The following is a 14,653-nucleotide window of genomic DNA, read 5'->3' as shown; positions in this document are numbered from 1 at the left end:
CTCCTGACTCCTGTAGCCTCTACAACCAGTTTGCAGGTAATACCTTGTGAGAATGTCTCGAAGGTGCCCTATGAGCCACATGTTCAGAATTGACCTCTTGGTTTGCCTGTTCTCTACTTGGTCCTCTTCTAATGTTTCCTGTTTACAAGAATAGCACTACCACTCATGCAGCTGAACTTCAGAGTCATTCTTTTTCTTCCTTTCATTCCCTTTTTCTCTGCCCCTCTGCCAGTCTCTTATTTTAGATTTCATTTCTTCGCACCATAGGACCTTTTTGTTGTTTTCTCTCTCTCTCTCTCTCTCTCTCTCTCTCTCTCTCTCTTTTTAGGATTTTATTTATTTATTTGAAAGGCAGATCTACACACACATACACAGGGTTGGGGGTAGGTCTTCTATCTGCTGGTTCACTCCCAGGATGGCCACAGTGGCTGGAGCTGAGCTGATCCTAAGCCAGGAGCCAGGAGGTTCTTTCGGGTCTCCCACATGGGTGTAGGGGCCCATGCACTTAGGCCATTTTCTACTGCTTTCCCAGGCCATAGCAGAGAACTTGGATTTTAGCCGGGACTAAAACTGGTGCCCATATAGGATCCTGGCACTGCAGGATGTGGCTTTACCTGCTATGCCACAGCGCCCCTGTTTATTTTGTTGCTTGGAATTTTCTTTGTTCTGTCACCTAGTTAATGACTAATCATTCTTCAGCTCTCAGCTGATGCTTTCCTTTGTTTTTTCTTTTTAACCTTTCCTGACCTGGCCAGATCACTTGTCTCTCATGGACACATGGTACTACTCAGGTTTGTGTTACCACAATGGAATAAATGGAGGTAACTGATTTTATAAAGAGAAAAGGTTATGTAACTCACAGTTTTGAAAGTTTGGAGTCCAAGATCTTATGGGGGAGGTTTTGGTTTAGCTTCTGGTGAGAGTGAAATGGATGACAATGGTGGGGGTGTGTGCAGGAGCCAACAGTCACATCTCAAAACAGGAAGCAGAGACAGAGATCCTAGGATCCCCTTGAAGGGCAAAGTCCCCAGTGACCTTAGCACTTCCCACAAGACCCCACCCCTTAAAAGGATCCACCACCTCCTAGTAGCACCATTCTGGGGACAAGCCTTTAATGTGTGGATGTTTTGAGGGTCACCCAGACTAATATCCAGAGCATAGCAATGTGTCTTTCCTTTGCAGCTATTGCTGTGGAATGGTGTATTCATTTATTTTTAAAGATTTGTTTATACAGAGAGAGGGAGATAGAGATCTGTCTTCTACTAGTTCATTCCCCAGATGGCCACAATGGCCAGGACTGGGCCAGGCCAAAGCCCGGAGCTTCTTCCCGGTCTCCCATGCAAGTGGCTGGGGCTCAAGTACTTGGACTGTCTTCTGCTGCTTTCCCAGGTTCTTTGGCAGAAACTGGATCCTGAGTGGAGCAGCCAGGACATAAGAGGCACCCTTATGGGATGACAGCATCGCAGGTGGAAGCTCAACCTGCCATGCCACAGCGCCGGCCCGGGAATGCTGTATTTATCTGACTTATTAATATCTGTCTTTTCTATCAGAATGAAGCTTGAGGTCAGACACTTGTCTGTTTTGCATACTACCTTGGCCCTGGCCACTCAGTAAAGACTTGTTGAGTGAGTGAATGGGACAGCTTCTTGGGTGAACTGGAAAGCTGAGTTCTGTTCCTTTTGGTACCTGTATTAATGGGGAAGGGGAGCAGGACAGGAAATTCTATAATTATGCCTATTCCATTGAGAAGAATTGTGAAGAAGAGAGTGGTGGGGCAAATAGTGTTTTCTTTCTTCGTCCCCCCCCCCCTCAGATTTTTTTGTTTACTTGAAAGGCAGAGTTACAGAACAAGAGAGAGAGACAGAGCTCTTCCATCTACTAGTTCACTCTCCATGGCTGCAACGCCATGGCTGGGCCAGGCCAAAGTCAGGAGCCAGGAGCTTCCCCTAGGTCTCCCATGTGGGTGCAGGAGACAAGGACCCAGACCATCTTCCACTGCTTTCCCAGGCACGCTAGCAGGAGCTGGATCAGAAGTGGAGCAGCCAGTACACGAACTGGTGCCCATATGGAATGCTGGCAGTTACTGGCCTCAGTTTAACCTGCGCGCCATAGTGCTATTCCCACAAATAGTGTTATCTGACTGCTGCCACTGTGCCAAGACTCTGTCATACCCATTGCCCATATTATTCTGTTTTGATAAAATAGTTTTTATTTTATTGAAATACAGAGACAGAGATCTTGCTAAATGCCCGCAGCAATCAGGGCTGGGCCACGCCAAAACCAGGAGCCTCGATCTCCCATGTGGGAGTAGAAGCTCAAGTACTTGAGCGATCACTCGCTGCCTCCTAGGAAGCTGGAATCAGAAGCAGAGCTGGGACTCCAACCCAGACACTGGGATATGGGATGCAGGCATCTTTTTATTTATTTTTTTAGGTTTATTTATTTATTTGAAGGCATACAGAAAGAGAGAGGTCTTCTATCTGCTGGTTTACTCCCCAGATGGCTATAATGGCCAGAGATGCGCCGATCTGGAGCCAGGAACTTCTTTTGGGTCTCCCACGTGGGTGCAGGAGCCCAAGGTTTTGGGGCCATCATCTTCTGTTTTCCCAGGCCATAGCAGAGACCTGGATTGGAAGTATAGCAGCCAGGACTCAGACTGGCACCCATATGGGATGCCGACACTGCAGGTGGCGGCTTTACCCACTGCACCACAGTGCTGGCCCCCAGATGGTGTCTTAACCTCTGTGTCATACACCATCCTCCCCACTCCCTCACCCCCAGGTGGTTATCTTCATTTTATAGATAGCCTCATTTTTAGGCTAAGGGAGGTTAAGTAGAAGACCGCATTGACTAGTAAACAGACTGAATCAGGCAGTGTCCGATCCCAGGCAGCTTCTATTATACTAGTGTTTTTTTGTTTTTTTTTTTAAACTGATACGTAGTATATATATTTATGGAGTACAATTGATCAAATTGGAGTATTTGACACATCCATCACTTCATTCATTTATTATTTCTGCATGGTGAGAGGACCCTAAACCTCTTCCAGCTATTTTGAAATATGTGATATATTATTGTTGTTAACTGTCATCTCCCTGGTGTACAGTAGAACACCTGACCATCCTTTTCCCAGTCCTCTCTGCACACCTTTGTCTCTGGAAACCACTGTAATTCTATGAAGTCAGCTTTTTTAGATTCTACATATGAGTGAGATCATACGTGAAATCTAGACAGTGTTCAAGTCCATGTTGTCACAAACTACAGGATTTCACCTTTTTATGACTGAATAATATTCCATTAGGTATACAGCCCACATTTTCTTTATCCACTAGATATTCAGATTAATTCCAAATCTTGGCTAATTGATTAGTGCTGGCAGAAAACATGGGTGTGTAGAGATCACTGTGACGTACTGATTTTTGTTTCCTTTGGATGTATACTTAAATGGTGGGATTCCTGGATCATATGATCATTTTTATTTTTAGTCTTTTGAGGACCCTCCATTACTGGCTATGCTATTTTACATTCCCACCAACCGTGTATGAGTTCCCCTTTTCTAAGCCTTACCAGTGTCATTTGTTGTTTCTTATGGATAACAGCCATTCTAACTGGAGTGCGATGGTATCTCATCGTGATTTTATTTGCAGTTCTCTGATGATCAGTGATTAGAGCATCTTTTCATTTACCTATTGGTCATTTCTTGAGAAATGTTTGAATCTTTTGCCTGTTTTTAAATTGGGTAAATTGAGTTGTTTGGTGTTTTGCTCTTAAGATACTTAATTTTTTTTTTTTTTTTTTTTTTAAAGATTATTAGTTGAAGAGAGAGGGAGAGACAGAGAAAAGGATCTTCCATCTGCTGGTTCACTCCTCAAATGGCTGCAACAGCCAGGGTTGGGCCAGGTTGAAGCTAGGAACTAGGAACTCCGTCCTGGTCTTCCATGTGGGTGGCCGGGGCCCAGGCACTTGGACCATCTTTCAGTACCTTTCTAGGTACATTAGCAGGAAGCTGGATTGAAAGTGGAGCAGCTGGTACTGTGGTAGGTGTCACAAGCAGCAGCTTAACCTGCTGCACCACAATACTGGGCCCCTTAATTATTCTGGATATTAACTCCTTATCAGATGTGTAGTTTGCAGACAGTTTTCTCCTGTTCTGTAGACTGTCTGTCTCCTTGGTTGATTGTTTCCTTTGCTATGCAGAAGCTTTTTAGTTTGATATAATCTGCTTTCTCTGTTTTTCCTTTTGTTGCCAAAAAAAAAAAAAAAAAAAAATCCTTGCCCAAAACAATGTCATAAAGCATTCCCTTGTATTTTCTTCTAATAGTTTCATAGCTCCAGGCCTAACATTTTTTCGTTAAAAGATTTTATTTACTTGAGTGAGGTACAGAGAGGGAGAGACAGACAGAAAGGTCTTCCATCCATGGATTTACTCCTTAGATGGCCACAATGGCCAGAGCTGGGCTGATCCAAAGCCAGGAGCTTCTTTCCGGTCTCCCACGCAGGTGCAGGGCTGCAAGCACTTGGGCTGTCTTCTACTGCTGTCCCAGGCCATAGCAGAAAGCTGATCGGAAGTAGAACAGCTGGGACTTGAACCGGTGCCCATATGGGATGCCGGTACCACAGGTTGAGGCTTAACCTACTACGCCACAACCCTGGCCCGCATATCTAACACTTAGGTGTTGCATCCATGTAGAGTTGACTTTTGTAATTGATGAAAGGAATCTAGTTTTGTTCTTCCATATGTGACTATCCAGTTTTCCCAGTACCATTGAAATGCTGCTGTGTTGGAAATCAGTGTAAATGCATAGATTTCTTACTGTTGATTTGTCTGTTTTTATGCCAGGTCCATGTTTTGTTTATTTTTGCAATGCATATTTTGAAGCCAGGTAGTATGCCTCCAACATTGTTCTTTTTGTTCAAGATTATTTGGGGGTAGTCAAGTTCTTTTGTGATTCCAAACAAATTTTAGGATTGTTTTTTCCATATCTGTGAAGAATGCTATTGCTAATTTGATAGAATTGCATTGAATCTATAGATCATTTTGGGCAGTGTGGATATTTTAGTAGTATTAATTCTTTCAGTTTGTGAACAGGGGCTATTTCTCCATCTTTGAATGTATGTGTCTTCTTGAATTTCTTTCATCAATATTGTATGGTTTTCATTATAAAGGTCTTTCACCTCCTCAGATAATTTTATTGCTAAGTATTTTATATTTTTTGTAGGGTTTATAAATGATTCCTTTCTTGATTTCTTCCCCCGCCCCCTTGATTTCTTTTTCAGTGAATTTGCTATTCATGTATAGAAACACCACTGATTGTATGTTGGTTTTTGTATCTTGCAACTTTACTGAATTCATTTATTAGTACTGATAGCTTTGGGTGGTGTATTTAAGGTTTTCTATATGTAAGATCATGTCATCTGCAAACAAAGACAACTTAACTTCCTCTTGACAATTTAGTTGCCCTTTATTTCTTCCTCTTGCCTAATTGCTCTGGCTAGGACTTCTAGGACTGTTGAATAAGTGGTGAGAGCAGCTCTTCTTGTTTTGTTCAGGAGTTTAGAGGAAAAGCTAAACTTTATCCATTTTAGTATGTTAGAAATGAATTTGTCATGTAAGGCCTTTGTATTCCTTTAATACCTAATTTTTGAGAGTTTTATTATGAATAGATGTTGCACTTTGTCAAATAATTTTCCTGCACCTATTGAAGCAGTTGTATGTTTTCTGTCCTTCATTCTGTTCATGTGATGTGTTACATTTATTGATTTGCATATATTGAACCACTCTGGCATTCCTAGGCTAAATCCCATTGATCATGGTGAATAATCTGTTTTACAAGTATTTTGCTGAAGATTTTTGCATCTGTATTTATCAGGGAGTTTGGCTTTTAGTTCTCTCTTTCTGTTGTGTCCTTGCCTGTTTTCTACATCAGGGTATAGCTTTGTAGAATGAGTTTGGGAGAATGCCAATTTTTTGGAATAGTTTGAGAAGAATAGGTATTAGTTTTTCTTTGAATGTTTGGTAGAATTCAGCCATGAAGTCTTGGCCTTTCTTTGATAGGAGGCTTTTCATTACTGATTCAATCTCATTACTCAGTATTGATCAGCTTAGATTTTCGGTTTCTTTCTGATTCGATCATGGTAGGTTGTATGTGTCCAGGAATTTGTCCATCTCTTCTAGGTTTTCTAATTTAATGGCATGTAGTTGTTTATAGTTGTTTCTAGTATTTCTTTGTATTTCTGTGGTTTCAGTTGTAATGTCTTTGTTTTCATCTCTGATTTTATTTATTTTAATCTCTTCTCTTTATGTCTTATTCTAGCCCAAGTTTTGCTGATTTTTTTTCTTCAAAAAACCAACTCTTTGGCCAGTGCCGTGTCTCAATAGGCTAATCATCCACCTGTGGCACCGGCACACCAGGTTCTAGTCCTGGTCGGGGCACTGGATTCTGTCCCGGTTGCTCTTCTTCCAGTCCAGCTCTCTGCTGTGGCCCAGGAAGGCAGTGGAGGATGGCCCAAGTGCTTGGGCCCTGCACCTGCATGGGAGACCAGAAGAAGCACCTGGCTCCTGGCTTCGGATCAGCGTGGTGCACCGGCTGCAGTGTGCCGGCCGCGGCGGCCATTGGAGGGTGAACCAACGGTAAAGGAAGACCTTTCTCTCTGTCTCTAACTGTCCACTGTGCCTGTCAAAAAAAAAAATTTGTTTTGTTGATCTCTTTTTATTTCTGCTCTTTTTCTTATTTTTTTTCCCTAGTTCCTTGAGGTATAATAATTTAAAAAGTGGGCACAGTATCTGAATAGATGTTTCTCCAGAGGAGAAATGGCCCGTAGGCACTTGAAAACATACTCAACCATAATTAGTCACCAAGGACATGCCTGTCTAAGCCACAAGGAGGTGCCACCTTACAGCCATGAGGCTGGCTGTAATCAAAAAAGATGAATGATAAATTTATGCAAGGATGTGGAAAAATGAGAACTCGCTCTTGTGTATAGTTCAGCTGCTGTGGGAAACAATTTTCTAGTTCCTCAAAAGGTCAGATATAGCTACAATGCTAGTCCATTTTCCATTGCTAGAGAAAAATACCCAAGGCTGGGTACTTTATAAAGAAAAGAGGAAGCTCACAGATTTGGAGGCTAAAAGTCCATATGGCGGCCGGCGCCGCGGCTCACTAGGCTAATCCTCCGCCTTGCGGCGCCGGCACACCAGGTTCTAGTCCCGGTCGGGGCGCCGGTTCTGTCCCGGTGCCCCTCTTCCAGGCCAGCTCTCTGCTGTGGCCAGGGAGTGCAGTGGAGGATGGCCCAAGTGCTTGGGCCCTGCACCCCATGGGAGACCAGGATAAGTCTCCTGGCTCCTGCCATCGGATCAGCGCGGTGCGCAGGCCGCAGCGCGGCGGCCACTGGAGGGTGAACCAATGGCAAAGGAAGACCTTTCTCTCTGTCTCTCTCTCTCACTGTCCACTCTGCCTGTCAAAAATAAATTAAAAAAAAAAAAAGTCCATATGGCATTGCTGCCAGCTCTGGCAAGGGTCCCCTTGGCTACATCACATCAGGGCTGTTGGTATCTTGGCTGGAGTGCATGTAAGAGGGAGAGATTACATGCTAAGAAAAGAAGCCAGAGCAAGAAATGAGGGATTTAGTCTTGTTCTTTTACAATAACTCACTTCGTTAAGAACTAATTCAGGATCTCTTGAGGACTACCTTAATCCCTGCTGACCGCCCACCAGGCTCCCCCTCTTAAAGGTTCTGTGCTTGCTCACTCGCTCTGTCTGTCTGTCTCTCTTTTTCTCTCTTTATTCGAAAGAGTTGGGTGTGGGGTGGGGGGAGAATAGAGTGAGGTCTTCCTTCTCCTGGCTCGCTTTCCATATGGCTGCAGCAGCTGGAACTGGGCTGGTCGGAAGCCAGGAGCCTCTTCTGAGTCTCTTTCATGAGTGCAGGGGCTCAAAGACTTGGGCCATCTTCCCCTGCTTTCCCATTAGCAGGGAGCTGGATCAGAAGTAAAACAGCTGGGATGTGAACTGGCATCCGTATGGGATGCCATTGCCACAGGTGGCAGTTTTACCTGCCATGCCTCAGTGCCGATCCCTCTACCATTTCTCACATTGGGACCTGCATCCAATAAACAAGCCTTTTGAGACATTGAAACCATATCCAAACCACGGCACCATATGTCTCAGCAGTGTGCATTCAAAAGAAATGAAAATTTATGTTTTCTCTGCTGAAAACTTAAGTCCACACACAAACTTATACATAAATATTTATAACAGCATTATTCATAATGGCCAAAGTATAGATATAGATCAAATGGTCTCTGCCTGATGAATGGATAAATAAAACAGCTTATTCATACAATGGAATGTTTGACAATATAAAGAAATGAAGGGGCTGGTGCAGTGGCGTAGCTGGTAAAGCCACCACCTGCTGTGCTGGCATCCCATATGGGCGCCGGTTTGAATCCTGGCTACTCTACTTCCTATCCAGCTCTCTGCTATAGCCTGGGAAAGCAGTGGAAGATGGCCCAAGTCCTTGGGACACTGCACCCATGTGGGAGACCCAGAAAAAGCTCCTGGCTCCTGGCTTTGGATCGGCACAGCTCTGGCTATTGAGTCCAGTTGGGGAGTGAACCAGCAGATGGAAGACCTCTCTCTCTCTCTGTCTCTGTCTCTCTGTCTCTGTCTCTCTCTCTCTGCCTCTCCTTCTCTGTGTAACTCTTTCAAATAAATCTTAAAAAAAAAAAAAAAATGAAGAAACTGATACCTGCTACAATACGGATGAATCTCGAAAACATACCAAGTAAAAGAAATCAGATATGAGAGTCCACATGTGTGATTCCACCTGTGAGATGTCCAGACAGGCAAATCCCTAGAGACTGACAGATTAGTAGTTTCCAGAGACAAGGGAAAGGAGGAGGGACCACTAATGGGTAGAGGTTTTTTTTTTTTTTTTTTTTTTTTTTTTTGAGTAATGAGAATGTTCTATAATTAGAAGTGCTGAGGCGTACTCACCTGTGAATATACCAAAAACACCTGAATATATTTATTTTAGAGGTGAGATTTGGCCAAGTGGATAAGACAATGTCTAGGATGCCTGTGTCCCATATGGGAGTGCCTGGTTCAGGTCCAGCTCTACTCCTGATTCCAGCTTCTTGCTAATGTGAGTGATTGCATTACTGCTGCTTGAAACCTGAGTTGGGTTCCCAGCTTCAGCCTGAGCCCTGCTGCAGGAGTTTGGGGAATGAACTAGCAGTTAAGAGCTTGCTCTCTCTCAGAAAGTGAAATTTTGGGGCGTGGCGCACAAGGTTAATCCTCCCATATGAGCACTGGTTCTAGTCCCAGTTGCTCCTCTTCCAGTCCAGCTCTCTGCTGTGGCCTGGGAAAGCAGTGGAGGATGGCCGAAGTCCTTGGGCCCTGCACCCGCATGGGAGACCAGGAGGAAGCACCTGGCTCCTGGCTTCGGATCAGCACGGTTCCGGCCATTGAGGCCACTTGGGGAGTAAACCAACGGAAGGAAGACCTTTCGCTCTGTCTCTCCCTCTCACTGTTTGTAACTCTGCCTGTCAAATAAATAAATAAAAAATCTTAAAAAAGAAAGTGAAATTTTATGGTATGCAAATTATATCTAAACTCCAAAAACAAAAACCCACTCTCACTTAAAAAGGGGAACAAATGAAGAATTCAGAACTGTGTCTTAAGCTAGTGTTCTCTGCCTGGCGGGGTTTCGCAGCGTTATACAGACAGCCAGGTCCCCTTCTTGGAATACAGGTCCCACCATGTTTTCAGAAATGGCCTTTTGCTCATCACAGATCCCTGAGTGGCCTGACTTACATTCTGGGGCAAGTTGGGGCTTTTGAAGCATTCCGTCAGGGATTTTACAAGACACGTGAATTACCTTTACCAGGGATTCTTGTTTGCTATTTCTACCTTTTCCTGGGAATGTTTGCGTTCATATAAAGCATGTGTACTGTTGAAGCACTTTCATACAGCTTGCTAAAGAAAAATCAGTGTTCAGTTTTCTCACTGCTGCACAGAGTACATGGGACATTTCAAATACTCAGCCTCCCCCTACCTTTTTAATGGGTGAATGATAAATATAATCGTGTCTAGTTCTAGAACTGGAGTATTGTGTATAGCAAATGTGGGTAAGGAGTTGTACAGTTCTTACATCATTTGGGAATCAAGAAGAGAACTATAAAGCTAGCCTTGGCTTTTGTGCATGAAACGGAGGAGGAGGTTTTTGGTCCGTGTCCCCATGAGAGCGATTTGTCTAAGTACCACTGTCAAGTCAACGTGATAAAATTGTCCTGTATGACCCTTTTGTACCTTATATTGGTTATTCTCAATTTTTTAAGAACATACAGGGAGAATTTCATCTCTTTCCCTAATCAAAGGTATCACGAAAGAAGAATATTTCAAATTATGTTTATTTGGCTTATAGCAGGGCTCATAAATGCCAGTCATTTTTCATCTTTATTATATTGGTCAGTCTGGAAATTATGTGAATATATAGTTTGCCTTAAAATGTGCTAGGTCTTCCTTAATCATCATTAATGACTAGAATTTTAGTACTCCTTGTGTTGTGTAGGGAAGGAGCATTGGGTTAGAAGTCAGAACTGTAGGACTGTGATTCTGATTGGACCACTTACTGGATGTGGGACCTGGAATACCACACAAGCAGTGAGGTTGAGCCACATGGCCTTTTAAATCCTTCCCAACTCTTCAAAAATTAGATTCAGATGTTTTGGACCAAATTGGTCACTGCAGAGTTTCTTCACTTTTGTCTTGGGATCTTTTCGAACCCCTTTAGAATGTAGCAGGCTGGGGCCGGCGCCGCGGCTCAATAGGCTAATCCTCCACCTAGCGGCGCCAGCACACCAGGTTCTAGTCCCGGTCGGGGCACCGGATTCTGTCCCAGTTGCCCCTCTTCCAGGCCAGCTCTCTGCTGTGGCCAGGGAGTGCAGTGGAGGATGGCCCAAGTGCTTGGGCCCTGCACGTGCATGGGAGACCAGGAGAAGCACCTGGCTCCTGGCTTCGGATCAGCGCGGTGCGCTGGCTGCAGCGCGCCAGCTGTGGCGGCCATTGGAGGGTGAACCAACGGCAAAAGGAAGACCTTTCTCTCTGTCTGTCTCTCTCACTATCTACTCTGCCTGTCAAAAAAAAAAAAAAAAAAAAAAGAATGTAGCAGGCTGGTACATGAGCTGTGCTGACAAGGTTTTCTCACCAGCTTTTTTTTTTTTTTTTTTTTTTTTTTTTTTTTTTCTTTTTTAAGGTTTATTTATTTGAAAATCAGAGTTAGAAGAAGACACAGATCTTTTATCTGCTGGTTCACTCCGCAGATGCCACAACAGTCAGTGCTGGGCCAGGCCAAAGCCAGGAGCTTTATCTGGGTCTCCCTCAATGGTACCAAGAGCCCAAATACTTGGGCCATCTTCCCCTGCTTTTCCCACACCATTAGCAGGGAGCTGGATTGGAAGTGGAGCAACCAGGACTTGAACTGGCACCTATATGGGATGCTGGCATCATAGATGGTCGCTTTATCTGCTAAGTCAGAATGCGAGCCCCACCAGCCATGTTTTGAAATGCACCTGTGATCCTGTATCAGCAATAGAAGCTGGGAGTGCTTCCAAGCAGTGGTTCCTGTGCACAGACCACAATGCTTTGCATCCAGAGACCTTGCAGCTTAGGAGCCAGGACCTCATTCTGGGTCTCCCATGTGGGTAGCGGGGGCCCAAGTACTTGAGTCATCATTGCTTCCTCCCAGGATGAGCGCCTGCAGGAAGCTGAATCTGAAGTGGAGCCAGGACTCAAAACTCAGGGTCTCTGATATGGGATGCGGATGTCCTAGGTGGCATCTCAACTGCTGTGGCAAATGCCTGCCCCTGAACTCTTAGTTCTGATTAGAAGTTAGTCACCATTCGTATCAATCTCCTGTATTATTATGACATTTTTTTCTGACTGCTTTCAAGATTTTTCTCTCACCTTTGTGTTAACAATTGGATTATGATTTGCTTGGGGGTGCTTTTCTTACCCTGTTTGGCATTATTGTGCTTCTTGGATATGTAAGTTCATGTATTTCTCTGGTTTGGGGAAGTTTTGGGTCATTACTTTTTCAAATATTTTTTATCTACAGTAACACATTATTAGACTATAAGATAGTCTCTAGTCATACTTTTCTTCAGATTGGATATTTCTTTATTTAACCTCAGTTCCACTGACTCATTTTTCTTCTGTCTTCTGTTAAATTTATATATAATTTTTTAATTTTTTCAGCTTAGAATTTCCATTTGAGCCAGCACCATGGCTCTCTTGGCTAATCCTCTGCCTGTGGCACCGGCACCCCGGGTTCTAGTCCCGGTTGGGGCGTCAGTCCTGTCCCAGTTGCTCCTCTTCCAGTCCAGCTGTCTGCTGTGGCCCAGGAAGGCAGTGGAGGATGGCCCAAGTGCTTGGGTCCTGCGCCCGCATGGGAGACCAGGAGGAAGCACCTGGCTCCTGGCTTTGGATCGGCGCAGCGCCGGCTATGACGGCCATTTTGGGGGTGAACCAGCGGAAAGAAGACCTTTCTCTCTTTCTCTCACTGTCTAACTCTGCCTGTCAAAAAATAAATTTCCATTTGATTCTTTCTATAAATTTAATAAAGCATTTTTTATTGTGACAAGATACATGTAAGATGGAAATCAGCGTCTGTTTGTAAGCATGCGGTTCAGTGGCGTTACGTACATTTGTGTTGCTGAGCAGCCATCGCGACATCTGTCCCCAGAACCCTTCATCCTGAACAACTGAAGCTCTGTGTTTGGTTCTTTTAAAATAGCGTCTGTTTCTCTCTTTGCCTTCTGTTTACTTCTTATTCATATAATTTGCTTTCTGTGCTGTAAAACCCTTTTCTGCTAATTGCTACATCTGGGTCATCTTAGTATTGGTCTCTATAGGCTTCATTTTTTTTCTTGAGATGACTATATTTTCTTGTTTCTTTCCACTTCTAATGACTTTTGATTGAACACTAGACATTATGCATGATATGTTATAGAGAATCTGGATTCTGTTATGATCTGAAGAATTTTTTTTTTTTTTTTTTTTTTTTGTAGCAGGTTGGTATGGCAGGATTCAAGTAGGCTCTGAACTCCTGCCTCCCCTGCATCTCCTGTCCATCAGTTCTCCGTCTTCAGCTGCTGCTTTTTTGCTGGGCCCTCTCTGGTTTCCAGCCAAGAATTTTAGTACATTTTGTTTCCAGACTTGGGAAGTTCACTTCATCTTTGAATACTGCCTTTCAGAATTTCCTTAGCTTTGTTTTTCTAGCCCTGTACTCTGTTTTCTTTGACCATGCCTCTTGGGGATTGATGTATGCCCTCAGGCAAAAATTACAACTCTCACCAGGTATAGTTCTTCTTTTGAAAGTAGACTTTCTTTCACTTTCTACTTGATTTGGACATTTCCCGTGCTTTCAAATTATTTTAAAGATTTATTTATTTATTTGAAAGGCAGAATTACAGAGAGGCAGAGAAAGGTCTTCCTTCCACTGGTTCACTCCCCAGATGGCCACAATGGCCAGAGCTACGCCGATCCAAAGCTAGGAGCTCCTGGTCTCTGGATCTGCCACGTGGGTACAGGGGCCCAAGGACTTGGGCCACCTTCTACTGCTTTCCCAGGCCACAGCAGAGAGCTAGATCGGAAGTGGAGCAGCTGGGTCTTGAACTGGCATCCATATGGGATACTGGCATGTAGGCGGTGGCTTTACCCGCTACCCCAGCATGGCTGGTTTCTGATGAGGTCTCTTCTCCTTGGCTTGTCACTTCTGACTGCCTTCTCACTGTGTCTTCACATGGCCTCTCCCTGTGCACATGCCGTCCTGGTGTCTCTTCCTCTTATAAGGACACTCTGTGACTTCATTTAATCTGTTACCACCTTAAAGCATTAAAGGTCTTGTCCCCAAGTGCGGTCCCCCTGGGGGTTAAGGCTTCAACTTGGGAATTTGGAGTGGGGGCATAGCTCAGTCCATAACAAGAGAGTTACCCAGGCTCGGACGATGTGAGAACAGGTCGGGGAGGCAGAGCTGTGCTGTGAGAATGGTGTTAGGACCTGGTAATGGTCATTCTGTCGGTGCAGAGTGCCTGCTGCGTCCCAGGCACAGTGTGATGTGCTGGCGGTTCAGCTGTGGACAAGACTTGTCCTGTCCCTGCCCTTCTGGAACTTGTAGCCTAGCAAAACACAGACAGCTGCTGAGCAGTGAAGGACAGCTGCTGAGCGGTGAAGTAGAGGACATGTTGGGTGTTCGGGGAAGACTGAGGAAGGGTACCCATAAAGTTAAGGGATCGGGGAAGGATGAGTAAGGAGTCGGCTGTGAGAGATAGGTGCTTCAGACCAGGCATAGGGACTGCGAAGGTGAGTGGCTGCAGGCTTGGGAAGTGCATTGGTGGAGCAGGAGCTGTGGGAATTGGGAAGTGGAGTGGTGAGGGATGGACCAGAGGGGACGATTGGGGCCAAACTCCCTTCAGGGATTGTAACTGCCTTCCCTTCTGGATAGGAGTCTCCACAAAGACATTAAACAGTGTCTCTGTGTCCTCTGCCCAGTAGGATGGGGTGTGTAGGGAAGGTTTACAGGTGCCTTTTATGATTGGGAGTGGGGGTTGGTGTGCTGGGATGTCACGTCCCAGGAAAGGCAGGTGCGCACCTAG

The 14,653-nt window shown here is 44.6% G+C and overlaps 1 protein-coding gene across 9 annotated transcripts in view; it reads left to right on the top strand.

The window, feature by feature from the left end:
* Window positions 1-14,653, top strand: part of PACC1 (proton activated chloride channel 1) — a 160,833-nt gene that overhangs the window by 133,172 nt on the left and 13,008 nt on the right. The window contains exon 1 of one of the 9 annotated variants that reach the window (XM_089312157.1): window positions 6,495-6,631. The exons of the other annotated variants lie outside the window; for them this stretch is intronic. The gene's annotated coding sequence lies outside the window, so the exon portion shown is untranslated. Of the gene's footprint in view, window positions 1-6,494; window positions 6,632-14,653 lie in introns of those variants that run through there. 9 annotated transcript variants of the gene reach the window in all.

The sequence above is a fragment of the Oryctolagus cuniculus genome, chromosome 13, assembly GCF_051225735.1.
Source record: "Oryctolagus cuniculus isolate XC-2025 breed Fujian yellow rabbit chromosome 13, ASM5122573v1, whole genome shotgun sequence".
In the NCBI taxonomy this organism is placed as follows: Eukaryota; Metazoa; Chordata; class Mammalia; order Lagomorpha; family Leporidae; genus Oryctolagus; species Oryctolagus cuniculus.
The sequence above is the reverse complement of the archived record's forward strand: the minus strand, read 5'-3'. Positions and strand labels throughout refer to the sequence as shown.